The sequence below is a fragment of the Dipodomys merriami genome, unplaced genomic scaffold, assembly GCF_024711535.1.
Source record: "Dipodomys merriami isolate MVZ:Mamm:240054 unplaced genomic scaffold, mDipMer1.0.p SCAF_355, whole genome shotgun sequence".
NCBI lineage: Eukaryota > Metazoa > Chordata > Mammalia > Rodentia > Heteromyidae > Dipodomys > Dipodomys merriami.
The window spans coordinates 345,290-373,267 of record NW_027205104.1 but is presented as its reverse complement, the minus strand read 5'-3'; the positions used below and the strand labels follow the sequence as shown (position 1 = coordinate 373,267).

General features: G+C 36.0%; 1 protein-coding gene and 1 pseudogene across 1 annotated transcript in view; one reads left to right on the top strand and one right to left on the bottom strand.

The window, feature by feature from the left end:
- Positions 1–27,978, bottom strand: part of LOC138804086 (E3 ubiquitin-protein ligase parkin-like) — an 849,159-nt gene that overhangs the window by 721,842 nt on the left and 99,339 nt on the right. The window lies entirely within an intron of this gene.
- Positions 17,723–17,840, top strand: LOC138804088 (U2 spliceosomal RNA; annotated as a pseudogene).

Sequence of the window (27,978 nt, the reverse complement as noted above, 5' to 3'; positions counted from 1 at the left end):
CAGGAAGTCATCTATTCACCATGATAAATTCTCTATGAAATGTCTTAGAAACTCAAGTAGGAACTTGAATGAAGCTTCAAGAGCAGCAAAACTTGCAAGTATTGCCCAATTACCTTACATGAAAATGAAATTCTATTTCTTAGGCATAATCTCTAAAATTAAAATATCTATATTGCAAACACCATCTAAATACATTATTTAAAACATACTCTATGGATTGTTGCTCCTTGTTATAAAGGTTTTAATTGGTGATCTGATGACTGGATTCCACTTCTTTGTAGTGAACATTATGCTATCATCTTCACTAATACCTTTTTTAATGAGTCTTCCTAGTGAAAATATCAAGTAAGTTATTGCCTTTGTTATTTCAAACTATTCTGAAGTCTCTATACTATTTCACATAGTTTCAGTCTCTATACTATTTCACATAGTTTCACTTAATTTTTATGCAAATGCTTACATTTTCCTAATTTTATATATTGATGTTATCATTGGTTAAAATATATAATTAGAAACACTTTTACTTTAAATACACAAATGATAAGTTACATGAACATTTAAAAACTCAAACATTTGTGTGTTACTAGGAAACTCACTATCAGAGAAATGAAAATTTCTGCTATATATTTAGAAATAATACAGATTGTGGCAGGCCATTAAGCTGATTTGTGGGAAATCAACACCTTAAGAGGACAGACCCACACACCCAGTCCCTTCCATCTGACACCTGAGGAAACTAATATCCAGGAAAGCAGACATTACCTGTGCTCCCCTCCATTCTAAAGTACTGCTTCATAAAAAAATTAGAGGCTGTCTCCATGAAAGACACTGATTGGAAAGTCTCAGTTCAGACCAGCTAGGGCACTTATCTTGCTTCTAGGATCACTGAGAGAAGCAAAACCCTTATGTCTTAAAGTCTTTAGTTATTGCAGTTATATAAAAGTAATAGCCACAGCTAGATTTGTACATGCAAACTGTTTTGTTACTTCTCCCACACATTATTTTCAAAAACTGTCTCCATCCCCCACCTCTGCCTTTGATTCCTTCTAACTGTTCTTTAACAAGAAGCAATAAATATCCCAATGCTATTTTGCCAGCAGGTACTTTCTTAACAGAAACAAATTAACTTTGGCTAATCTTTCTCAAATGTGAGAAATGAAGGTTAAGGAATGATAGCACTGTCTCTAATGATCTAAGTTTATATAACTTCTCTGACCACTTTGAGACCATGACTAAATTCTCCAGCCTCAATTTTCCTCCATGTAAACTCAATTAACATTTCAGACCATTATTATTAAACTTTTACCTCTATTTATACATATTTCATTTCCAATTACTATGATGACAGAAGGAGACAAGCATGACTTGTCAACTACATTAACAGTGACTTGTTTCCTCCACTAAATTATTAACAAAGAAGTTATAATTAAATTTCAAAGAAAGCATTTCATTAAGATAAGTGATTTCATTAAGATGTGACTTTTTTGTTTTTACTGAGTAGAAATGGTGGAAGTTCTTACTTGACTAACTTCATGACTAGAAATAATTCATATGCTATTACTTAGATTGAAAATCAGTCTATCAATAACTGAGTGCTGGTGGCTCATGCCTATAATCCTAGTTACTCAGGAGGCTGAGATCAGAGGATAAAAGTTTGGAACCAGCCCAGGCAGAATTGTACCTCCAAAATAACCAGCCAAAAACAGGAATGGAGATGTGTCTCAAGTGGTAAAGTACCAGCCAAGCAAACAAGCTGAGAAAGCACAAGGCCCTAGGCCCTGAGTTCACACCCAGTAGAGCATGAATGAATGAATGAGTAAATATTAGTCTATCAATATATTCACGACTGTGTCAGAAGACCAAATATTCAGCTGTAAGTTCATAAAGGGAAAACTCATTGAAAACCAGTCATGAAATTAATATCATAATAAATGACCATAATTGAAAGAAATACCAAAAGCCAAATGCATTCTCAAGCCTGCTCCTTTATATCTTACAAATTCTAACTTGGAGATCTATAAAAATCAAGTGTTCCTGTGTATGTGTGTGTGTGTGTGTGTTTATGTGTGTCTGTATATTTGTGTGAGAGTCTGTGTGTGTACAGGCTCTGGGGCTTGAACTCAGAGTCTGGGCACTGTCCCTGAGCTTTTTGCTTAAGACTAGTGTTCCACCATTTGAGCCACAAACTCTACTTATTGCTTTTGGGTGGTTAAATGGAGAGAAAAATCTCACAAACTTTCCTGCCTGGGCTGGCTTTGAACTGCAATCCTTAGATCTCAACTTCCTGAGTAGCTAAAATTACAGGTGTGAGCCACCAGTACCTACTTTAAATCAAGCTATTTCAATAAGTTATTTTAAAATCATGAAGTACAATTGATTTTTTAAATGTTCTTTTAATTAAAAGATACTTCTTTGGTTTTTGTTTTTATATTTGATTCAATTTCATCAATATCATTTGCTAGGTGCCTATTCCTTTTCAGAAACTTCATTAAGATCAAAAAGAAGCCCTCAAAGCCCAGAGAGAGGTAAACAAACATATAATTAAGAAACATTCATTATTCTTGTAGTTAGGAGCAATATATATTAGGTATTGAAGGAGATGACAAAAGTACCAAGGAAAACTTTGTAAGAGGGTAATGCCTGAACTGAATCTACATGGTAAATATTTAGTAAGATGGTACTGAAAAAGAAAATTTGCAGCATAGGAGGTCATGTGACTAGGGATCAAAGGTGAAAAAGCATGAAGAGTATGGCTAATCCCAACCAGTGTAGTATTTGGATATTAGTCTCAAGTTCAAAAAGGGGTTGAGATAAAGCTGTATATTTATTCCGTGGACAATGGTGATAGTCATTACATAGACTTAAGAAAGGAATTCCACAATCCTATTTTTCATTTTATAAGTAAAATTTTATACCACTGGAGCAGATATTTAAAAGGGAGACTGTATGAAGGCAAATGAATAATTTATTGTATGTGTATATGTATACATATGTGTGTATGTATACACACTCACACATTTAAAAAATTCCATGAGACTGTCTCCAAAATAATCAGGCAAAAACAGGGACGGAGAGTGCCAGCCAAGCAAACAAGCTGAGCAAGCACAGACCCTGAATCTCACTATGGCATGAAAGAATGAATGAATTAATATATATGTTTATCAATATATTCATAACTACATCAATGACAATGTCAATGACAGACTGTGTCAATGACAATATATATGCATGTATAGTCATTTAAATTATCCATTTACTTTCATTCAGTCTTCCCCTTAAATATATATATATATAATATGTATTATGTATAATATATATGTAGATATATATTATATGTATATATAATATATAATTACATGTATATGTATATACACACACACACTCCCTATATAGCAATGCATCCAGAATGATGTAATCATTATCATCATATTTTCTGTATCCAGGAGTATAGCCATTGCTACAAGCCAGTTACCTAAGCATTGTGTCTTCCAATGAGCTCCTTCTCAGTACTGTGTATACATATATGTATGCATGTGTGTGTGTGTGTGTGTGTGAGAGAGAGAGAGAGAGAGAGAGAGAGAGAGGGAGGGAGGGAGAGAGGGAGAGATGGAGAGAGAGAGAGAGCATTCCCAAATAGGATGTGGCTTGTGCTGTCAAGATGCTAGTATCCTGTATTCCCAGCATACGAAAATATTTGCCTAGATCTCTCAATAACTTCTCTCTTCACTCTTCATTGAGTTTTGTATACTGTAGCCTCAAAATACAAATCTTGATTATTTGCCTCTTTCCTTAAGCCTATCTCAGTCCTATTGCTTTATAAAGTTTTATCTCTCCTTTAGGTTTGTGAGACCATGAACAGTTCCAGTCTTATTTGTTTCTTTAGCCTCAGTTCTCAGTCTCAATCTTTTTCGTCCTCTTATCAGAAGCTGTATTCTAATTTTGTTTCCTTTTTTTCTCACCTATCTGTCTTTACATATGTTCTCTTCCCTGATGACTTGCTCTTGAAACGAAATGGGCAACCTAGATCATCACTGGAATACTTGGAATTAAACATAATTATGAATAAAAGTCAACTCTCAGGTGATATGCTGCCTAAAAACATTGAAAAGTAAGCAAAATATTGCAAATTAGTAAGTCCAAATCTTCACTGCATTTGGAATACATTAGATTGAATCAAGGTCAAGCTATAGAACTGAAACAGTTACTCAATGAAATAGTTTCTCACAGAAATAAGAGTTGTTCAGTGTTCAGCATTCAAATGGAATACAGAATCTCAGACTTTCCTAACCTATCCTTACTGCACACGCTGGATATCTTAGTGACTATATATTTACCATGTTTGTAGGCTTAGTTTTTCTTCCAAATAAAGGGAAAGTGGTAAAAATAAATGTCTCTCTGTTTTACACTTGTACGCATGACCTTAGAAATAGAATATAAAGTCAAATAAGAAGACACATTTGACAACCTAAAATTTTAAGACTTCAATGTGCCTACACATACACACTTATACACACAGGGAGGCAGTCACGTATACACCTATATAAATTCTAAAATAAATGAGTTACAAGTGGGGCTAAAGTGGTAGAGCATCAGCCTAGCAAGCACGATGCCGAGTTCAAGTCCTAGAACTGAAAGAAAGGAAAGTCATAGAAAATTTGGTAGCCATATAGTGATGGCTCATGCCTGTAATCCTAGCTACTCAATGGTGAGATCCAGAAATCCTGGTTGAAACTCAGGCCAGGCAGAAAAGTGCATTGCATGCCATCTCCAAAATAACCAAAATGTTAGGATGGAAGTGTAATTTGAGCGGCAGAGTAGAAGCTGGGCCAGCAAACCAAGCAAGTGCAAGTCTCTGAATTTAAATCCTTAAACCAGCAAAACAAAACGACTGATTAATAAACATGAAAAAGATAAAAACCCAACTGAAAACAAGCAAAGATATAAGCAAATAGCTCAAGAAAAACAAAGGTGATCAAAATATAGAGAAAAAAATTCAAATCACATGCAAAAGAATATGTTACCAATTTAACATCTAAACTTGGCAAAAATGAGGAAAATCAAGCTAACAGTGTTGAAGATGTGCAAACATGCTCACTCCTAGTTACTTCTTAGGATACAAACATAAACCTTATCCAAGATGCAATTTGTTAATTAATATCTATTAAAATTTTTAATATGATGCTGTGTGTGTGTTTGTGTATGTGTGTGTGTGTGTCTGTCTGTATGTCCTGCACTTGAACTTAGGGCCTGGTCACTATCCCTGAGCTTTTTTTGCTCAAGGCCAATGTTCTACTACTTGAGCTACAGTTCTACTTCTGGATTTTTTGGTAATTAAATGGAGATAAAAGTCTCATGGACTTTTTCTTTCTTGCCCAGGTTGGTATCAAACTGTCATCCTAGAACTCAATGTCTTAAGTTGCTAGGATTACAGGTGTGAGCCACCAGGTCTCAGCAAGTATGATGTTTTATAAACCAGTAAACTCATAGAAATATATATAAATTAATATCTGAATGAATAAACGAAATATTATTTTAGTCACTTAGGAAATTCCAAAATTTAAATGTAAATCTGTTATTAAATGGAAATTATGAACAAAATTCTGTGTGTACATGTACACTAGAAGACTCCCATTAAAATGTATATTATAAAGTACTGTGCATATGTGAAGCCTTCACATTGTCTCCTAGGGCTGTTGGATCATATAAAAGCAGCTATCTCTTGAGAACAATGGATGGTATTTACTATCCTTTTCAAATTTTCATAATATATGCATATTTAAAAAATCTGATTTTTTAAAATAAAAAACACTAATTTTAAATAATGCCTTTTTGGGAGACAATGGATTTAGAAAACTTGTATGTAGAATAAGAAAGCGAAGAGAAACATCATGAAAAAGAGAGAGATCAGTATTAAATTATACAATCTTATCTCACTTTCTGTTTATCATTTAGAATATTTTAAATGGTTTCAATATAACGAAGCCTTAAATGTTTTGCCCTAAGCATTCTTGATTTGATTTCTCACACATAATATAGTTTAAGGATTGTCCATTTGATTGTACTTGGTTCATTTAAACTTGTCAAAAATGTAAAATTTGTGAATGCTAGTTTAACTTCCTTCAAAAAATTAAATCTAACTTGTCTTATTTTTTTGAAAAAATAGAACACAAAAAATAAAATGAACTTAAGCACCAAAAATTAATGATTGACACAAAAGTAAAAATTGCCATTAATCCAAAAAGTAGGTAGTCTCTTTTGCTCTTATTCATAAAGTTCTTGTATCCATATCTGATTCTTCAGTAAGCTCTACAAAACTATTTGAATCAACTTTCCCATCTTTTTTTTTTTTTTTTTGGCTGTGGGGTCTGAACTCGGCGTAGGTGCTGTCCCTCAGCTCTTCAGCTCAAGGCTAGTGTTCTACCACTTGAGCCACAGCGCCACTTCCAGCTTTTTCTGCTTATATAGTGCTGAGGAATCAAACCCAGGACCTCATACATGCAAGACAAGCACTCTACCACTGAGCCACCTTCCCAGCCCAACTTTTCCCATCTTTTAAAGTCTTATATTTGACATTTTTTCTTTAACATAGCAAATGACAAGGGACCCATTTTATAGGAAATAGTGACCCATGACTGTTACTGCCACTCCTCCTCTGCTTTCCAATCCATCACCTATCCTTTAGTTTCAAGATTGATATAAATATGCTCATTTCTTCTACCTACAAAGACTCTTCAAAACTTTTGCCCACTACATCTAGTAAATGCATAGTTCTCTTTGAAGACTGAACTGAACGCTCATATATACATACATACACATATTTACACACACTATGATTCAGATTTTACTATACCTTTGTTTATATGCTATCTTCTCTAACAGACTCCAAACTCATTGGGGCATGCCAACTTATCTAAGTATAGCCAATGGCTCCCCAGACAGTATACAAGATAAGGGACTGCTCAATGGACTAGACATGCCTACAGGAAATTTTTCTTTAACTTGAGACATTTTCCTTTGTAAGATCCTGCTCCAGTTAACTTCTATTCAGATGGATGTGAGGTGGGTCAAAGAGGTTGGAACTAACATGGCAATCAGTTGGGAGACTTTGCACACACAAAGGACTCTCACATGTGATGGTGCCGTTTAATGTTGGAGAATAACACCAAGAAGGGGTCTGAGAATTGGAGAGCAATGTAACCATTAAGAAATCTAGTATTGGCTAATAAGGTCCAGTAGCAAGATGACAGAGAAGATATCTGTAGAATGAAGTACAATAAGAGCCAGGAACAGGCATAAAAGATTTTGGGAGATATGTTTGGATCTAAAATTAAACAAACAAACAAACAATGGTATGTGTTAGGAATTAGTCAAGGAAGATGTTAGGAGAGGCCCCTTTGTCACAGAAATCCCTTGGCTGTACATTTCTACTTAGGAATCTACAAAGGGCAATGAGTTAATAAGCAGTGTCCGAGAAGTGCTACCTCTGCTGCTGACTCCCCAAGGCTTGCTACTGCAATGCCTTGCCTATTTCTTCAGGGTTTCCTCTTTCCCTCCAAATCTAAGACAGATATTATTCAGTAGCTTATAGGAAAAGCAGAGTGGGATGCCAAGTATACTTGCTGAACTGAGACTGCAATTAATATTCCCAGCTCCTGTGTCAAGCCTGAAGTCCATGCCAGCCAGAACTGCTCTTCCTGGGAGAGCAGACAGTGACACAGCAATTCTAGGGATTGTTGTCACTAAGTTAGGCTGGGGCAAAGCTAATAAGAAGATTAAGTATATTTTTAAAAGAAGAGAATTGAGCCTAATAGAAATTTGATTTCCTTTTTCCCAAAGAATATCAAGTAACTGAAATATAAGAGGTTAAATAAAGGACAAAAGAGATGGTTAAATTTAGTTCTAAGTATTTATTGTTCAGGAGAGATTTTGAAAGATTACTTAGAATAAACAATACAATATTCAAGGTGGTTATATATAATAAAATATAAAAATGGATATTAAAATTCCTAACTTATCAGTGCTATAATACAAGAAAGGGACACCAAATATCCTATGGAACAATTCAAACATCTTTCAGATCTTCATATACAAAGATGTTTTTTAACCTTAGATTTCAAGAGGTTTTCCCAACTAACAGACAGGTAAAATAAAGGGCATTAGTTTAACTGAATTGTATGCACATTTTCCTTCAGTTTATTTTTGGGGAAATGGTGGTCAAATTTGGGATGCAAAGATTGACAAGAAAGGATGCGGGGAGAAAGGCCCACGTCTTCTCAATGGTAAGTAGATGACCTCACTCACAAAGGGTTATAAAAGCAAAAACCTAAACAGGCATAGTTAAAATCTGAATTATTTCCAAATACAGAATGCTAACCATTTAAATTCTGTATGGTTAATTCTCTTATCTGTAAAACATAAGTAAACATAAATCTCTTTGATGACATTATTAAGCATGTCACACATTACATATCAAATACTATGTTTACAAAAGATGTCTTGTAGAAGAAATCCTGCCTTTCCACAAAGTTCTGATTGCCTAAGAACAGATCTAGAAACTTATAGGGAAGAGAAAGCCATTCCCAGGACCAAGTTCAAGTTCAAATTTGCATGATATCTGCGATGCTTTATCCCTCCTAAAGTTACAGTTAAAAAGCTCTTGAATTCAGTTCTCATTACCTTTCAAAGAACAGATTCCAAGCTTGACGGTGAAGCGGTATGTTTTTAAACTTTTGAATCCACATAAGACATACTACAGTGCTGGGTACTCAGTTGGTCTCCAAACCGTATTATTTAAAATCAGTACTTTACATCTCAGAAGGAAAATTTATTTTCATTTTTTCTAGACATTTCAGCTATATGTAAAGCTAGTATCTATGAAAATGGGGTTAGAAGGGTTTGAGTGTTTGTCACTTCCAAAACTCACATTGAAACTTGGGTGCTGTTGTGGCAGTGTTAGGACCAATCGCTCTAATTCTGCAGGCTCTGCTCTTCCAGATTAATGTTCCTTCAAAGGGAGGAGTTAGAACCCCCTTTGCCTCTTAGCTCTTCCCCTTTCTGCCAAAGAGAGATTTTGTGCAACTCTCCAGAGAATTTGGCATATGAGGTACCATGCTGAAAGAGGAGAGCAGCCTCCTCAAACACATAAACTACTGGCACCTTGACCTGGGTCATCCCAGACTATAGAATTGTAAGACACAAAGTTCTATTCCTCACAAATTACCTAGTCTGTACAATTCTATTATAGGTGTATATCATTTTGTGTGACAAAAGCTAGAATGAGTTTAGGTTTAGATTGAACTTCTGAAGTAAACAGCAAAAACCAATTTTGAAAAAGAACAGATATAAAATGATAATACCATAAAGAATTCTTTGTGGATTATATTACTTAATAGCTCCTAGCTCTTGAATCCATCTTTCCAATAATATTTTTTTAATGAAATGAAAACTCTGTTAACACACACAAAAGAATTACCTGGAAAAAAAAAGAATTACCTGGTGCTAAAAGAAGGATACTCTGGAAGTCTACCCTAAATTCTGTAATGGTTTTTCAGTGACAAATCCAACAATCATTCCTGAAATTGATGTCATGATTTAATATGTCTCCATCACTCCAAATCTCTGTGCTCTTCCTTTTGCAAAGGACAGCCATTCTAGCGTGTTATTCCTCTCTCTGGGCCAAGAGACCCATAAACCCTCTGTGAGTACAATTAAGTATTCTCACCATTTCAAATGGAAACAGTTAACAATTAAATAAGTTATCCCACAAAAATTAAAGCAAAAATAAAATAACTTTTATAAAAGCCACATAAACGTAACACAGCATCAGTTCCCTAGAATCTTTAGAAAAGTCAACTCTTACTGAAGTACTTAGTGTAGTGTTACTAACACTACTTAAGTGTGCCTGGACAAAACCACTATTTAGAAACCAGCATCTAATATGCTTTTAAAGAATCTCTTAAAAACATGAGGGAAGCTGAAAACCAGTGGCTCACACTTAAAATCCTAGCTATTTAGGAGGCTGAGTTCTGAGAATGGAGATTTGAGGCCAACCAGGGCAAGAAAATCTGTGAGATTTTTTTTTTGGGGGGGGTGGTCCTGAACTCTGGGCCTGGGTGCTGTCCCTCAGCTCTTCAGCTCAAGGCTAGCACTCTACCACTTGAGCCACAGCGCCACTTCCGGCTCTTTTTCTTTTTGCTTATGTGGTGCTGGGGAATCGAATCCAGGGCCTCAGGCATGCAAGGCAAGCCCTCTACCACTGAACTACCTTCCCAGCCCCTAATCTGTGAGATTTTTATCTCCGATTAACCACCAAAAAAGCTGGAGGTGGAGCTGTGGTCTACAGCACTGGTCTTCAGTAAAAGCTCAGGGACAGCAGCACCCAGGCCCTGAGTTCAAGCACCAAGATCTGCACCAAAGAAAGGAGGAGGAGGAGGAGGAGGAGAAAGAGAAAGAGGAAGAGGAAGAGGAGGAGGAAGAAAAGAAGTCTGTTATTAATGGATAAACAAAGTCAAAAGCTGATACCAGTACACTTAATTCAGAAACCATAAGATTCTTGCCTTTCTGTTAAAAAGTTACATGTATTTCTAAGAAACATAGTCCTTAGGAATATAACCAGGAAAACAGTAACTAGCACCTTGCTTCTAGATTCAAGAGGAAGAATGTGAATCCCAAACTGCAATTGATTTATATTTTCATATCATGATTTAAGCCTCTCAAAATTTTTAAGCCAGCCATATCACAAATTTTGGGCATTTGCTATAAAAATATTATTGGGAATATGTAAAAGTTGCTCAACTTTGTAAGACCCATTCAGCGCTTTCTTAACTTATGCCAGCAATTTTGTTTAAGTTTTATCAGATGATTATGCAATTACACTTAAGCTCACAGTGTACTCTAAACTAAAATATTCACAGTAAATATTTATAGTAAAACCATCACAGTATATTTTAGTGTATTTAAACTTGTGTGAGTGCTGAATCTGTACCCTCCACCAACAGCCTTAATTCTCTCATGTACCATATTTTTCTCATCATCAGTTGGCTACAGTTACTTTTTCTGTAATTCAGAATGATCCTCACATTTCTGATGATTCTCTTGTTAATTCATGTATTCCATAGATATTTATCTGAAGTTTTCCAAGACTCGTATAGGGCACTAATGTTGACATCCCTATTTGACACACCTGAGAGAATTCCATCCTTCTTTTGTTTTCTATTGGCAAGTCTTTAAGTGTATAAAATGAATAAAGATAAAATACAATAATAAATCCTCAATAAATTCTAGCAACTATTTTTCTTCACATATTACAGGAGAAATACACTGAGTATGTGACAGATGTCAAATGATGTTACTTGATTAGCCTATCAACATAATAATCTCAGTATTAATGTCATCTTCATATAAGTAAAGGAGAAACTTGAGTTTAAGAGGTTAAATAACTACCTCATTGTCATAAAGGCACCAAATGCAAGATCCAAAATGTACACCCTCATCCTTCAGAAAACTGGGGACAGAGGAAAAGCTATGTTTCAGTTCAAAGATGTGCTTTAGCTAAGAACACAGGTAAAACATAACTCCACTGGCTATGCATCTTGATGATTGCCTGATACAAGCATGTTAGAAGTTACTACTTCACAACAACTGGTATAAAAAAACGACACCTTTCTTTCAAAATTAAAATATTTTAAGCAATCAGTGAGAAATCAGTTTAATAGGGAGTGGAGGATCTGTTTGTAGGTGTTCACAGTGAAAGAAAAGTGATGGAAGATACTGGACCTTAATGTGCTATATCGAGGGTGCTCCTCAATAACACCACCATCATCATCAGCCCTCTGCCATGTTCTGGTGGTGATGACAGTCTTGGGAGACTCAGAAGAGGAAGACCCCATGTGCCTCTTTCCACTGAGATCAGAAATTAATGACATTATTGTCAGGATGGGACCACCATGAGGGTCTACAAGCCAGGTCTTACAACAACAACTTCAACATTTGAAATCTAAGATTAAAAGTTAAATGGCACTTGTAATCAAGAAAATAGAATTCCTTCTACTTCCCTCCCCTTCCCAACAGAAGAGAAGCTCTGTAAAGGTAAGGTGTGTTTGAAGGACAAACACTCTCACACACAGGAGCACAGGAACATACTTAACCAGCCACAAAGAAATACTAAAGCCTGCAATGAACAGAATCACATACAGAACTGAGTTCTATTCAGGCACCATGGCTGGCCTTAGGAGTGCAGACACAGCTATGCCATGCATGTGCTACTATCCAATGGTCATACAAAAGGCAACTTGAACAGGTCAAACAGTGAGAGAAGAATAATACTCATTGTGAGGTTTTAAGAAAGATTTGCATTTCACTGAATGTCGAATGAAATACTGTTAATAGAAACATGAAATAAACATAAAGAAGACCCATTGAATTGAGGTTTCAGCTGTTGCCCACATAAAAACTAGGATGGCAAATTAATGGCAATTAATCCAACTGGATGCAGTGTCTCAAAAGTAAATGACAATACAGGTGGACCTGTTGCAACAATGAGAAGTACAAGTTGTCATGTCCAAAATGAGCTTTACAACGTTGGTGGGGAGGAGGATTGTGTGTATGGGGGGAGCTGGGAAGGGATGTGAAGGGTAAACAAAGGAGGAGGCTGCAATGCTTGATAAGAAATGTACGCACTATCCTGCCCATGTAATTGTAACCCCTCTGTACAGTATGTTCACAAAAAATAAAATAAAATAAAATAAAATGAAAAAAAAGAAATGAACCCACAGAAAAAAAAGTAAATGACAGTCCTTCCCCCTCACCAAAGATGATACACTAATGTTAATCAGAGTAAACATTGTGTTGCATTATTATTATGCAAGAGATAGATTAATCTGATAATTATTACATATGCATAATATGTGATTAAATATAAGCAGAATGAATGATCAATTAGGCAACAGTGATTTATCTTTAAAGATTGCAAAACAGTCCCGTTGACAATTATAAAAATAAAAAAAGCCTGCTTCCTGGAGAAGCAAAGAATGATAGCAATCTTGATGAGCAGAATGAAGCTCTTGCCAAAATTAAGCAGAAGAAAAAGGAGGAAAATTGCAATTATCTATGTGGGCAAGGAGATTAAACATGTCTCTCATAACTTGTGCACACAACATCACAAATAAATAGAAACTTTTCATATTTCCTCTGGAAACAAATTACATACCAACATGAATTTATCTGAACTAAATTAGTTTTGCTGAGAGAAAGGCCAAGTGATATTCTTGGCTTGGAAAGTGAATAAGACAGTAATAAAAGGTAAAGCATTGGAAATTTCCTCTGTACAGACTAGGATGATTGGAAGGTAATATTCCTCTCATTAACAACAGAAATAGAAAGCAATATTCATCTGGGATGTGTAGAAACAACCAAGTTTCCTAGGGAAATGGGAATCCTCTAGCAGGCAGACTCTAGACCCAGGCAGTGTCCCTGACACCCACCCTCTTCCTTAGAGAAGGACTCAACGGTCATCGGCACTGGCATGCAGTCCCATAAAGACAGATCTCTCGAGCACTGCATGACAGAGTTAGGGGGACTCAGTAAATTGCAAGGGTCATGCGGTCCCTTAGTATAGGCAAACATTTGCCATTATCACAGTTTCACTGATTGACCTCTGACATGGGTCTCATCCTGACCCTACAAACACTGATCACCATGCACCTACAGGCTTTCCTCCTGGGCCCTCAAAACTTCTCTGAGGTCCAAGCAACCAGCTCTGCCCTCCCTTTCGTCACTCTGAGTCATCAGTCATGTCCTGTTGTGTCTTAGCTGGGGAGTCCTTGAGTTTAAACAAATTGTGTGACCAGGAAGTTACGTTTAGTATACAATCTATTAAGTTAAAAGGCACACAAACAGGATACCCTTGGAGCCCTTGACTCTACATAGTTCACCAAATGTCATACATATATTAATTTCTAAGTACTAGCACTACATTTGTTTTGCTTCTCCTCCAACCTATATTGTCAATTGTGTGTGTGTGTTGTTTGCTCTGTCTCTTGATTTATATTGAAGATCAGAACATAAACTGTTCAAAGGCACACTTTGCATTCTCCTTTTCTTCTTGCTTTTTACAAGATATGTAATCCAAATGGATCTGCTCACTTCCCAAGCCCCTCTTCCTAATTCTAGTTGTGTTCTTACAGCAATTGTCTTTTTTTTGCTTCTTTGATTAAAAAATAGAGCGTATCTATGTTTTATGCTTACTAAAGTAATAAATGCTTATTAAAGAATAATTTGAAAATACAAATCCTGTAGAAGAATTTTTTTAGAAAGGCATTTATAGCTCTTACCATCCACAATCAAAGTCTTATTATTATTTTGGAGGCCAGCAGGAAAGCCTGTTGGTGCAAGGTGATCAGTCTTTAAATTCCATGTTCATATATCTAGCCATATCACAACCATAGCCATTTATACAAAGTAAGCATTAAATAAACATCTTAAAATTGGACCTATTTAATGATATCTATATGATAAGGATTTGAAAAAATAATGAAATACTAACTAAATGTATTAGTTACTTTCTGCTTGGGCAAAATTCATACTTGCACAGAAAAATATAAAGCAGGATATATATATATATATATATGATGTATGGGCATGTATATTTACATGTGTGTAAATTCATATAAAAATCTCAGAATATTTCAAAGTAACTTCCTATTTTCTTTTAAAATGTGTATTTTCATTAGCATAGTAACATTCTTAATTTGAATTTTTATTTTTTTTAATTTAATTTTTATTTGTGAACATACTGTACAGAGGAGTTACAGTTACATGTTAATTTGAATTTTTAAAAGTAAAGTTTAAAATGTATTTTCACTACTATATTATATTTTAGGATTATTATGAACATACTAAAGCCATAAAATTGCCATTCATATTATTTTTCCAAAAGAAAAGAATCCATGATAAAAATTATCAATCCACTAAATGCAAAGCAAAAGTCTTAATTCATTTTTAGTCAATTTTAGTTTGTCTGTCAACCTCCTTTTGTTTTTATTAAGAAGCTGAACCAACAGAACACAAAACAAGCAGCTAGCACAACCCACTGTAGAGTATCCATTGATCTTTTGGCTTTCTTGCCACTTTCCATCTGAGTCTTCTGTCCATTGTGTTGGATGGAATGACAACCTAATCAGTGTTCCTGAAGCACCCATCACAAATAGATAACCATCTGTAGTATTAAGGAAGAGTAATGAAAACAATGAAAGCCATAAAGGAGTTCATAAGACATACTAACATAGCTCATAGGCTAATGAAGTTTTTCATCAATAGTCTAGGGGACATTTTTCAATTGTGAGGAAAACACTACCTGTGATAAAGCACCACCATGAAAACATACCCTCTGTTGGAAACACAATTTTGAGACTCTGTCGCTACCGCCTCGACCAGCAAGGAAGACGCGACACCGGACTCTTCTCTCTGCCATTTATTCAGGACCTTTGAGTAATCTTCTGACCCCAACCCTGGGGAGAATTCCCCACAGCCTTAAGTACCCGCTGGGTAGCCAACCCTGATACGCCACGTGGGAATCACCAATAGGTTCAGGTGCGCGAAAGCAAGCCAGATTCTTTGCCTTAGCCATATAAGGAGTTGTTTACCACAGAGAGCACTCGCCATCGGGAAGGCCGAGGGCAGAAGCCGGTGCCATCTTCCAGGTGCGGCCTCTCGCAGCTCTCTACAAGACTCCTAAATGCTTGGTGATCTTTCTGGCAGTGTGGGGTTAGGGGTGGGAGGATTTTGATTGCCTACTTCCTATTTCTCATATATTAGCTTCCTAGAAACTATTTTAACTCCTGAGTTTGATGGTACCTTGAGCAAGGGTCATCACAGTAACTTGAAGAGATGGTCTCTGCATGAATGCAGCCTCTGATATCAGGCTATTCTGAAGATTTTGTCAGGCTGATCTTAGAAATCACCTCTGAATGAGTACAAGAAAACCACTGAAATTGACTCTCAATTTCAACAGAGGCAATTTCAAACATGGCAAGAAATATGCAGGTACAGTGATACAATTTAAAAATGACTCTTTTGAATAAGACTAACAGGAACATTTAATCATATTTATGTTTATGTCTCCTATGATCCCTGAAAATTTTAATATTATATATCAATATGGTATAAGGGTCTTTCTCACATTCCGTGAGATGAGTGTGAGGGGTCTTACCTTGATGTATTCAGTACATTAAGGACTTACGTTAAAATTTAGTTCAACTAATGTAACAGCAAATAAAAATGCTTCTGCGATGAAAGATAACTTGACAATTGTGTAGCATACGTGAAAGGAATACTAAATTCCTTTAGTATTAATAGTTAAATTAGTGATTCCTGAACTACATTCTGTTCAGATCTACTGCATTAGTAGGAAGATCTACTGTATTAGTAGGAAAATAAAATTGTTTCCATGATGTTTTTAAAAAGCATGATAGGAGACAGAAGATGCCAGCACGATAATAGCAAATATTTGTATGGAGCTTCACAGTTTACAAGCAATTTTCACAACTAGAATCTCATTTAATTCTCAGCACAGCCCTGTGGAATAGGTAGCTATTATTATTCTCATTGGACTTATTTATCCATGTATTCATTAAATGCATTTTATGAATAGTTATTTCAGCAATACCTCTTCTGGTAACTACTTCAGATTCTTCTCTATAACAGTATCCCTGGTTTTCTCCTTTGGGCTTTTACAAATTGAGTAATGTGCTGATAATCATTTTGGCCCAACAGGGATATCATCTGAAAGTTTAAAGGATGCCCATCATCTAGTATTTACTCCTTATCTGTCTACTACCAAGTACCATAGCTTCAGAATCAATGAGAAATAAAATAGACATCACTTAAAGAAGTGTGATTTAGTTTCTGCCCTGGAGAGTGGAAAACCACGAACTGGATATATGGTTATTTGATGGGGAAATAATGCCAAACAAATGTCTTCATTGTATCATAATGTACATAATTTTAACATTTCTTTAAAGATTTAGAAAGATTTAGAGAGATAAGCAATGAAAAAACCTCAACATTAACTTTAAAATTACAGTTTATTAAGTAAAAGAATTAAGTCTGTGGTGTATAAGAACTCGACAAAGAGGTAAAGTAATTCTACCTCATAACATGTTAAAGTATGTCAAAAGTCAGTTTCATTATCACAATGAAACTGACAGCTCATCATCTATAAACCTTCTAATCAATGGAGATATTCAGGGTGCAGGTATTTAAGAGGAATTATGCCAACTAGACAGTCAGGAAAAGAAACTTCCTTTGAGGTAAAGATGTCAGCATTAATAAACAGGTAAAATCTTGCAAATAGGTATGTATTTTATTGCAAAGAAAATAAGTTAATCTACTAATGTCACAGTCCATGCATAAGTATTATACATAAGTTATATAACTATACATAACTATTAATTTAATACAAAACTTTCAAATAGGTGTTTATTTTATTGCAAAGAAAATAAGCTAAGCTACTAATATCACAGTCCATACATAACTATTGTACATAATAGTTATGCATAATTATATATAACTATTAATTTAATCCAAAATGCCTTTATAATTTCTAAGACATTTGTTGTTGAAACTCAGATACATTCAATAAAATAGAGGTAACAACAAAACATTTCTTAATTTAATTGTCTGGATCTGCTTTGAATCTACATCAAGACATCAAGAAGAAAAGACTATCACTTCTTGGCCTTTTGGCTAAGATCAAGTGTAATATCTGTTCTTATCAGTAAAGACTATAAACAATGCAAAGTAAGGAAGACAGGGATATATTAAAAGATTTTTTGACAGTTTATAGAAATCTAAAAATTCTAGATTTAAAAATCACATATAAATACCCTCTTGTCTTAAAACTGTCAAAGCCCTCAAAGCATAACTGGCTACCAAGTTTTCTTTTGTCTTGCTTGTATTTTCCATGAATGACTGAGAGACTTTTAAACTTTTCACAATTATGTTTCAATGTTTCAAAGGCAGATAAAGGTATTTTGTTCTTATTTTTAAATGTTTAAACTTAAAAGTAATTATTAAAATGTTATTTCCTACTTTATATTGATCACATTTTGGTAAGAGCTGCATTTCAAATATATTTCAAATTATATTTCAAGTATTTCCATGATGTATACACCATAACTGCTCAAGGGGGAAAAAAGCAATAACTTTGCACACTAAGGTACAACAATCAACTATCTTATCTGGCACCGTAACTGCCTTTATAGAAACAAAAACAGAAAATTGTGTGACTGGTGTTAATACTGTATGAATTTTCTATAATAAAATGTAGTTGATTTGCTTTAAATTATATTAATAGTTAAAATCAGGTATCTAGTCTACTAGAAGAGTAAATATCCTTTTGATAAGCCCTGTAAGTATTAAATCTTCACTAAAGTCATACTGTAATAAAGAAGTTTTAAATGAATCATATTTAAGAAGGTAGAAAATAGAAAAAACTTAGGTTCATCTGGTGCTACGGGGTAAATGATGTTTCTCAGGAACCCAGAAGAGGATCAGAGGAAAGAGAGCTGCGTGAATGGGCACAGATAAAATGGCGTTACATACTTATAAGGACAAAAGTTAATCAATATCACCTGAAAAATTGTAAAATGTGAACATTGAAAATGATATAATTGCTTCAGATTCTTGCATAATTTTGCCAGTGCTTCTGCAAAAATGCTTAATTATGCCCACGATGAGACTTTCACAGGTTTTACTGCCTATCTTATTATTGTGAGTTTTGCTTAGGTACACTATGGTCTATTTGTTGCATGTCTAATGTTTCCAGTGTGCTACTTACATTTGAAATGCACTCTCTAGTTTTGATTCCGCCTCCTGGCAGTTATTATACTAAAATTACATCACATATAATTTAGTGTGCAGCATTTTGATAGCTACTTGTAAATGTTTCTCAAGGTAAATTCTATTGTACCCAAGTAGGACCCCACTTCCCACAAGTTGACCTCTGCAAAGTTCTCTCAAGTTGAAAGACAAAGCAAAATGCAAAACAACAAAAACCTGTCATTAGGCCTGGGCATGTAGCTCAATGGCAGGGCATGTACTCAGCATGTTGGGAGCCTAGGTTCAATCACTTGTGCCAAAACAAACAAACAAACAAAAACCCTGCCAAATAATAGTCAATTGAAATGATTCATTCACAGTTTATTACTGGTTATTTTACAACTATCTCTTCTCAAAAACTAATATTGACCTAGTATTATCAAACATTGAGCATTTTTGTGACATTTTATCTGAAATAGGTTTCCATCTAATTTAAAATAGAATCAAGATGGAAACCAATTCATTTCACTGTGAATTGACCAACATCCTCTGAGATCAAAATAACAATTAGGATTGCAAAAGGATTGCACAGTAACTGTGTTTCTACATGTATTTTAAATTTTAATGTGTTTGTTAAAAATAATTAGTATCATAACGTAATTTTCAACAAAGGATGGGAACCTATTTTACCATTTTAAAGCAATAATCATGCTAAAATAATATCTATCTAAGGGCAGGGGGAATCCTATTGTGCATTTTAAAAACTTCTTATTCTAAGGACAGGAAAAATTTTGAATATCCAATTTTATTTATTTATTACATCAACCTACCATTCAACCATATTTGATGTTGGACTCAATGTGTGCCACTAGCTCACTGTTGCAGATACAGAAGTGAGAAACTGATGACTTCCTCTTTGTGGCATCTATATTCTAGAGCAGCTTTTAGAAGATAATAATAAGTAAACATATGATGACTGATAACTCCATAAATAGCAAGGTAAGGAGACATGAATGAAATAGAAACAAGCAGTTTCCGATGATTACATGCAAGCCAACAGATAGACCTGTGTGCCACCCTGAAGACAGATTATGATGTATTTGAGAATGAAGATGTTACTTGCTTCCTTGCTACTTGACCTGAAAGAGCTTAGCAGCCTTGACACATCAGTTTATGAGGTGCCAGTACACATCCTGAGAATGTAAAATGCTTTTCCACATTCCATTTCTGGACCTACGATAAGCTAAATAAACTTACCCTCTTGCTATAAAAAAAAAAAAAAAAAACCTTTCAAATGTTAAAGTCACTTAGAAAGAGAGAGCAATGAGAGCTAGCAAGCAGGCAGTGATGACACTGTCCCTGAATTTGGTAGCCCAGTATGCTAAAGGCTGGAGAGGTACTGCCCGCCATCGAAAGGGGAAGGGAAGTCCAGCCAGCCGTCCAGCCAAGGAGCACATGATGAAATGTATATGCGTTTTCCTGGACTCTGGATAAAAAAACTGTATCCTTAGGGAAAAGAGATGGATACTTTAAAAAAAAAAAAAACTACATCACTTCAGGTCCAGGGATCCCTAAACAGAAAAGACAGCATTACGAAAATTGGTCTCAATCAAGTGATACTCCTTGCAGAAGCAAATTTGAGACAGCCTGTCAGTAAAGCTGCACAGTTATCCAATGACAGACTCCAAAGGAAAAGGAGCTTATGAGGCTGCGTGACAGCACCCATAATCATTCTTACCCATAATCATGTCACTCAGGAAATCAGCAAAAGAATTTCCTAAATGTCAATATGAGGGCGAGTTCAAGTTCATTATTTGAACCACAGCAATCATCAATCAACAATAGCAATGTTGCAATCAATAGCAATCATAACAACAGAACAAAAATACTATTAAATATTCCTGTTAAATAATTGTTAAAGTCTTGAAACATAAGCAAAATGCATCCCTTATTTTCTGCAGTTGGAAATCCTAAAATTATCATTACTAAATAAATTAATTTGTGAAGAAAATAACAAAATAGCCAACCAAATAATAACCAATTTTAGTTGAATAAAATGTACATACATTAAAATATACATCATAGTGTTCAGCTTAATATTTCTGTGGACATATACATTCATTTCTCCTAGTTATTTTCCTAAGAGTTCCCAGTTTCTCTAACCAAAGGTGTTGCTTTGATAAGTAAATATGTATGCATCCTAATCATAGATGGGTGTTACTGATTCTCTAAATCACAAATACATATGTGATCCCAATATACCTCCAGATAAAGCTATGTTCATCACCCTAAAACTTCCTTGTGCCCCTTTCTAATTAAGAGCTACCTCAATTTCCAGCAGTAACCATTTTCCTTTCCTTGCACCAAAAGTTAGTATGGTCTCATCTTTAACTTTGGAGAAAAGGCATTATATAGTTAAATACATCTTATAATGTTTCTTTCACTCAGCATAAGTACTGAAATTCAGTTATACTATTGTATATATTTGATTATTTCAATTACAAAATAACAATCTACTGTAGATTATGCTATAAATTGCTTATTCGCACTTTCTTGTTTTGCATATTCAAATAGTATTCTACCACATGAACCACACTCCCAACCCAACTTTTTGCTGGTTATTTTGAAGATGGAACTTCTCAGACAGAAAAAGATTTTCTGTCTGAGTTGCCTTCAAGCTATGATTCTCCAGATCTCAGACTCCTGAGTATCTAGGATTACAAGCATGTGTCCAGGTATTACTCATTCTTTCGTTAAAGGACATATAAGGAATATTTCCAGTGTGGATCCATTATGAATACAACTGCTATGAACATTTTTATACAAGTCTTTTTGTGGACATACACACTCATCTCTCCTAGGTACACACCTAGGAATACCTAGTCAATTTTCTTAAGCAAAGGTGCTGATCTGAGATGTATATCTGAATTATAATGGGTTTTGTTTATTCTAGAATTCTTTTATATTTGAAATTACAAAGGAGAGATACCTCATATAAGGTTTCTTTGCCCTAGCATAATGATTTCTAAGGCCCATCATTGCTCTTGTTGTACATATGTAGCTATGAACATATATACATACATCCTCCCAAGAGAGAAGTAAAGCTAATTCACTCTCTAACCCTATTCTTAACCCTCTCTTATACTTTCTCTCATTCAGAAATTAGAAAAATACTCTAAAATGTTTCCTGATTATAACCAAGGCTTATTATTTTAAAAAAAAGTGACTATACTTCTCTTTTTTTTTTTTGAGTCCAGCCGTGGGGCCTGAACTCTGGGCCTGAGCACTGTCCCTCAGCTCTTCAGCTCAAGGCTAGCGCTCTACCACTTGAGCCACAGCACCACTTCCGGCTTTTTTTCTTTTTGCTTATGTGGTGCTGAGGAATCGAACCCAGGGCCTCATGCATGCAAGGCAAGCACTCTACACTGAGCCACCTTCCCAGCCCATAAAAAAGTGACTATACTTTTCTTTGCACATTTAAAGAGTATATCAACAGAACGCTGAGGAAATACTAAGAGGGCACTCTTAGATATTATTATACATATTTCAAATTTATCAGACTTTCAGAGAAGAATTATGATTCTATCAAAGTGACCTATAAATTTAACATCTCTTTAATATACTGCAAAGTGTAGTACAGTCAATGAATCAGTGTTCCAATTTATCATGTGTATTCTCACCTGAGGACTAGTTTACTAAACAAATTATTTATTGCACATCTGCATTCTGAGAAAGGCCAGGAATAGATAAAACACACACATACACGGAAGTTTCAAGTCATGAGGAGATTAAACTAAGGGGCAGAAAAGTCAATTGCATCTCCCCATGGCATAAGAGCTAGGACAGGCAGAAGTTTGGGGTGCAACGAAATTCCACTTTCAGGAGAGAGCACTTTAACCTAAGTCCTAGGGCGCTGGGACAGATTCCTGGCATAATAACCAGAGTCCTGATGGATTCAGCCAAATAAAGTGACCCTAAGAGAGGAAAATGAAAAGACAGGTGAAAATGTTGACAGTGTTACAGGCAAACAAGAGCAGAGCATCATGAAGGCATGGTGGGGAGTGCGGGAGAGGGAGAGGCTCAGTGTGACTGGAGAACAGAATTTAAGGTGGAGATAATGGAGATGAGGACAGATGAGCAGAGGCCAGCACAGTCAGTGTCTTGTGTGAGGTCTTAGAGAATTGGGAATTGATGTTAAAGTGCTTCAAAAAGCCATTGAACAAGGCTTGAAGAAAGAAGAGGTCTGGCCCAAATGCATGTGTTTCATACTGACATTCACACTGCAGTGTGGACCCAGCAACGTGGAACATGCAGAGAGAGGAAAACATGGGGGGGGGGGGCAAAGCATGAGACATCCAGGGTGGTTACAGAAGTTAGAGATGCTATTGGTCCTGAACTACCACAGTAGTAGAAGTGAGTGAAAAACCAAAGAATCAATATCTCCCTTTGTTCTCTTTTATAACTTTCCACATGAAAACTAATATAAGCTCGATTATATTTAATCATCAGAAAATCAGGCAGACCCTTCTCAAACTTAAGGTAAAAGCCCCAATGGGCCTCAGAAATAGAGAGGAGCCTTTCCAAAAGCAATAAGGGAAGAGAGTGTACACCCAGACTGGCACTAGCCTTTGTGCCAGCAGCACGGACAGCAGGAGCCCGCGGACACCCTGATGGTCAGCATCCCAGGCCCATGCTCACAGCTGCCTGTCCATCACCAGGATCTTGCCTGGCTAGCAGACATCAGCTGTTTTCTGCCATAGCTCATTTTGACATGTGAGTTCTCACTGAAACCTTCATGTGCACTGCTGTTCCATCAACGTCCAGTTTTCAGACAAAACAAAGAATTGGCTTCTTGGGCTAGTAGGGTGTTTATCCTGAATGAACTGCAGACAACTCCAGGACAATATCCCTATTTGTATAAATAAGTGTTGAGTAAGAGATTTATCAACTGCAAATTCTTGAGTTTCTGGAGCTACAGCTGAAAGTGGCAGGTGACACCTAGAAAAAGATTATCTGTGGATTTCTACACCATAGTCCTGAGGCTTAATCACAGAAGAACTTGAATGGAATGTGCATTCATTTTGTCCTTTTCCACAAGTAAGAGGCTAACAAACTTCAGCCTGCTACCTGTTTTTGTGAGTTTTATGGAAACCTAGCCCCACCTATTTGTTTATGCTACAACTGCTTTTGAATAACAGCAACTGAGGAATCCATGGGACAGAGACTTTACAATCTGCAAAGCTGAAAATGGGTAATATATAGCTCCTACAGGAAACTCAGGACTAGACCTAAAATGTAAAAAAAACTACAGGTACAATATCTTCAAAGTATTCAAAGGATATAATAATCTAATATTGAAATCACAAAAGAAAGGTTTAAAAAACCTCCCTAAAGCTATTTCCTCTATCCTCGCTTCACTCAGATATACAGAACTCATGGGTGCATGAGAAAGGGGGCACATGGGAAACTACCCACATGTGACATCAACAGATGGAAAGGGCTGTCACATTTCTGAAAAAGGTCCTGCAAAAGCTGATTAACCTGTTAGGAAACCATTTAAGGCAGATCCGATCTGCCAGCTTCCACTGACAGTCTCAGATTTAAGAGGATATAGATAGCTGGTGAGTGTTTCATGAGGCATTTAAAAGAAACTCGGATCTGAATTCTGGGATAAGGTGCAGGCTCACCCACACTTGCAGCAGCCATTATTAGCAAGATCAATGCCTCCCCATCCCCAAGGCCGGCCTCAAAGGCAAAAGAGGTACCAGGTGCATGCTTGACAGAACAGCCCTGCACCCAAGTAGCGACCCTGACCCACCAGAGCGACCTGACTTCGTTTAATAGAAAAACGGTGGTGCCACAACTTGTACACAGTGAATTTGAGTTCCTACCTTAATAACTCAGGCCAGGAAATGGCAAATCTATCTTAATTTTCACCTCAAAAAGAATCACCCAGCACTGTTTTAAACGTGCCCAGCACTGATCCCCCAGGGTATTTCCTGAGGCACTTGTGGTAATCTTTATTTGTTTCACAACCTGTACAGAATAAAAAGCATCCAAGTCAAATACCTGCTTTCCCCTCTATCTTCTCCCGCTCAGCTTGCCTTCCAGAGTCAAGCTAGCAGGAAGTATGGAATATTGATTGGAAAAGCACTGCAGACTCTTTGTAGAACTGGGGAAATTATCATCCGTTGAAGATACTTTTGTTTCCCACATATAATAATGTTATCTTTGTAAATCCTAGAATATAGTCTGAACAATTAAGGAACATAACCTTCTCTGGGTCTGTTTTCTCTTCTCCAGCCTCACTTCCCATGTACAGAGTCAAGCATGCAACCTCATGTGTGAGAAACAATGATCCATTCCCCCACAGGCTCTATTTCTTTCTCCCTCAATCTCAGACTCTGCCATTCATTTTCACCTCTGACAGTAAAAACCCCAGAACAAGATTGTCACAAAAAGGATTATCTTTCAGATCAATGATGAAATTGATTCCAAACCCCACTATTTATCAGCCTGCAGCAGAACTGCAAATATGTCACAAAATATGTCCTCTCCTTCAACTGCTGTGCTCAGTTTTCCTGGCATCTCTCACTTTACCCTCCATGAAAGCAATACTCAGGCCTTCCACTCATTCTCAGTCACTTGTCACATCAATTTCTTTTTATCTGAGAAAGTATTCAACTTTAGGATCTATATTCCAGGATTACTTGAATATACTATTCATAAAGTACACATTACTTACCACAAATGACCTTCTGATAGTCTTTTATAGGTGATACACAATCTTCTCCCTACAACATAACAGATATGTATCCAGCTAATAGCAGATAGCCATTTTCAGTTACATTGTCTAACTCTGAAAATGAAGACTAAATGGCAAATTCCCACAGGAAATAAGAGGAGCTAACCTACTTCCATCCTACTTTCTGTTGACTTCCTCCATCTAGTTCTTTTACCCCAAAATTCAAGATGAGCTTTCATCAAATTACTGACAACTATACTCAACTGTGTTATTTTAAGTATATAATAAAATAGTGTTTTATAGACACCAAAAATGTATTACAGACCTAGGAAACCTAAAATTGGGGTCAATTAAATAAGCTATAAACTCCAACTTTCCTTATCACCAGTTTAAAACAAAGCCTATTTAAAAACAATACTGAAGGATATTGTATAATTGACTAATGTTGACATAATTCATATAAAGAGTGAGTTGCCATAGATACAGCTTATCTTAAAATAACTTTACCGTTAAGTGTGAGGAAAAGTGTTCTTTGAATAAGAAATATTTATCTATTTATGAATAGACATATATATGTAGATGTATTAGAGCGATGATTTATTACACCCAAACAGCAAATAAATAACTAGAAAGAAAACAAACGTCAAGATGATATATTTATATCATACAGCCTTGTACAAACACTTTACAATGTCTAATACAGATATCTTAAGTTTCTTAAACCAGAAACAAATGTAAACCAAACAGGGCAATGGTATATATTTTAAACATTCACACTTAAGCCAATTATTTAGACCCTAAGATGTATTTTCTCAAAAAATATCTAAGTAGTGATACACATGCATAGAAATATAATGCTAGTGAATTAAAATGCACAGATTCAAAGGATAGTGTGAACCTTAGATTCCAAGGCCATCAAGAAAGATCAGATTTGCATTTAGAAAAATCAATTCACCTACAAAGGAAAGCCTATTTGGAGAAGAATCAGAATGGATGTGGATCAAGTAGTTGATTATGTATTGACTCTCACTGCAGTAGTACAGTCAAAAGAAGATTGCTGATTGGTCTAAAGATGGTAATGGGTAAGATGCAACCTCATAAACAGAATATAAAATGGCTGATTTGATGATGGATTTGATTTTGAGGTAAGGAAGAGAGAAGATATGTGGCATATTTCCCAGGTAAGCAGTTAATTAAAATAGCCATTTATTACAATAGAAACATTGGAAGTGGACCCAGATTCGAAGTAGGTAAGTAGATTAAATCCTGAGTTTAGTCATATGTAGGCTGCAGGATATGTCCACCTTGGAGACACCTCCTAGTGGAGAACAAATAGATAATGTAAGTCTGAAATAGAGATTAACCTGTGAGTTCTTTGCATAAATCACAATGACATGGCTGAGAGACCATACAGTGATCTGCAGAGAAGACAGAAAAATGGTAGCACAGTTTGTCATGGGAGTCTAGGGATATGAATGGTATCACATGCTAAAAAAATGACATTATTAATCTTAACAAGAACACTATAGAATGATATGGTTAAAAATATAGAAGTACAGAATAAAAACAGGGCAAAGGATGACCCATCTCAGAAGTTTTACTGTCAAAGTAAGGAAGAGAATAAGGAGAGGGTTGATATATACGCTTTCAAATGAGAGAAACTTGCATTTCCTTAAAAGCAAATAAAAACATTCTAAAGCAGAAGGTAAATGTGAAAGATAAAATACTAGGGTATGAACTCAGGGCCTCATACTGTAGGCAGGTACTCTACCACACCTTTATCCTTTTCTGTGTTGGTTATTGTTGAGATAATGTCTTGCTTCCTGCCTGGGTGCACACCTAGGCTGTGATCTGTCTATTTTATGCTTCTCAGTAGTTATGGTAACTCCAGAAGAAGTTAAGAATATAGGCTAGTATGTGTTTTAGTACAACAATTCATGCTAAAGATATGGGAAAAGACATCCTGAGGTGTGGTCAGTTGGGCAAGAGAGGTGGTCTCCCATGTTTCTGGGAGAGCTAGGCAAAAGCCTGTTCCTGAACAGGGCAGCCTTCTTTCCAACAAAACAGGGTAGTGAGAATAGCACAAGAAGGAAAGACAGTAGTTGGGAGTAGATGCTGGCTTTATGGCACCTTCTCAGCAGAGACCCAACTTCAAGACATAAAAGAAGGACCAACTACAGAGGCTGCCAAGGCCACCTGATGAAACTTTTTTCCCGTTCTTTCTCTTCTTCTTCTTCTTCTTCTTTTTTTTTGTCAGTCATGGGGCTTGAATTCAGGGTCTTGGAGCTGTCCCTGAGCTTTTCTGCTTAAGGCTAGTGCTCTACCACTTTGAGCCACACCTCTACTTCTGGTTTTCTGGTGGTTAATTGGAGAAAAGTCTCATGACTTTCCTGCTCAGGCTGGCTTTGAACCAGAAT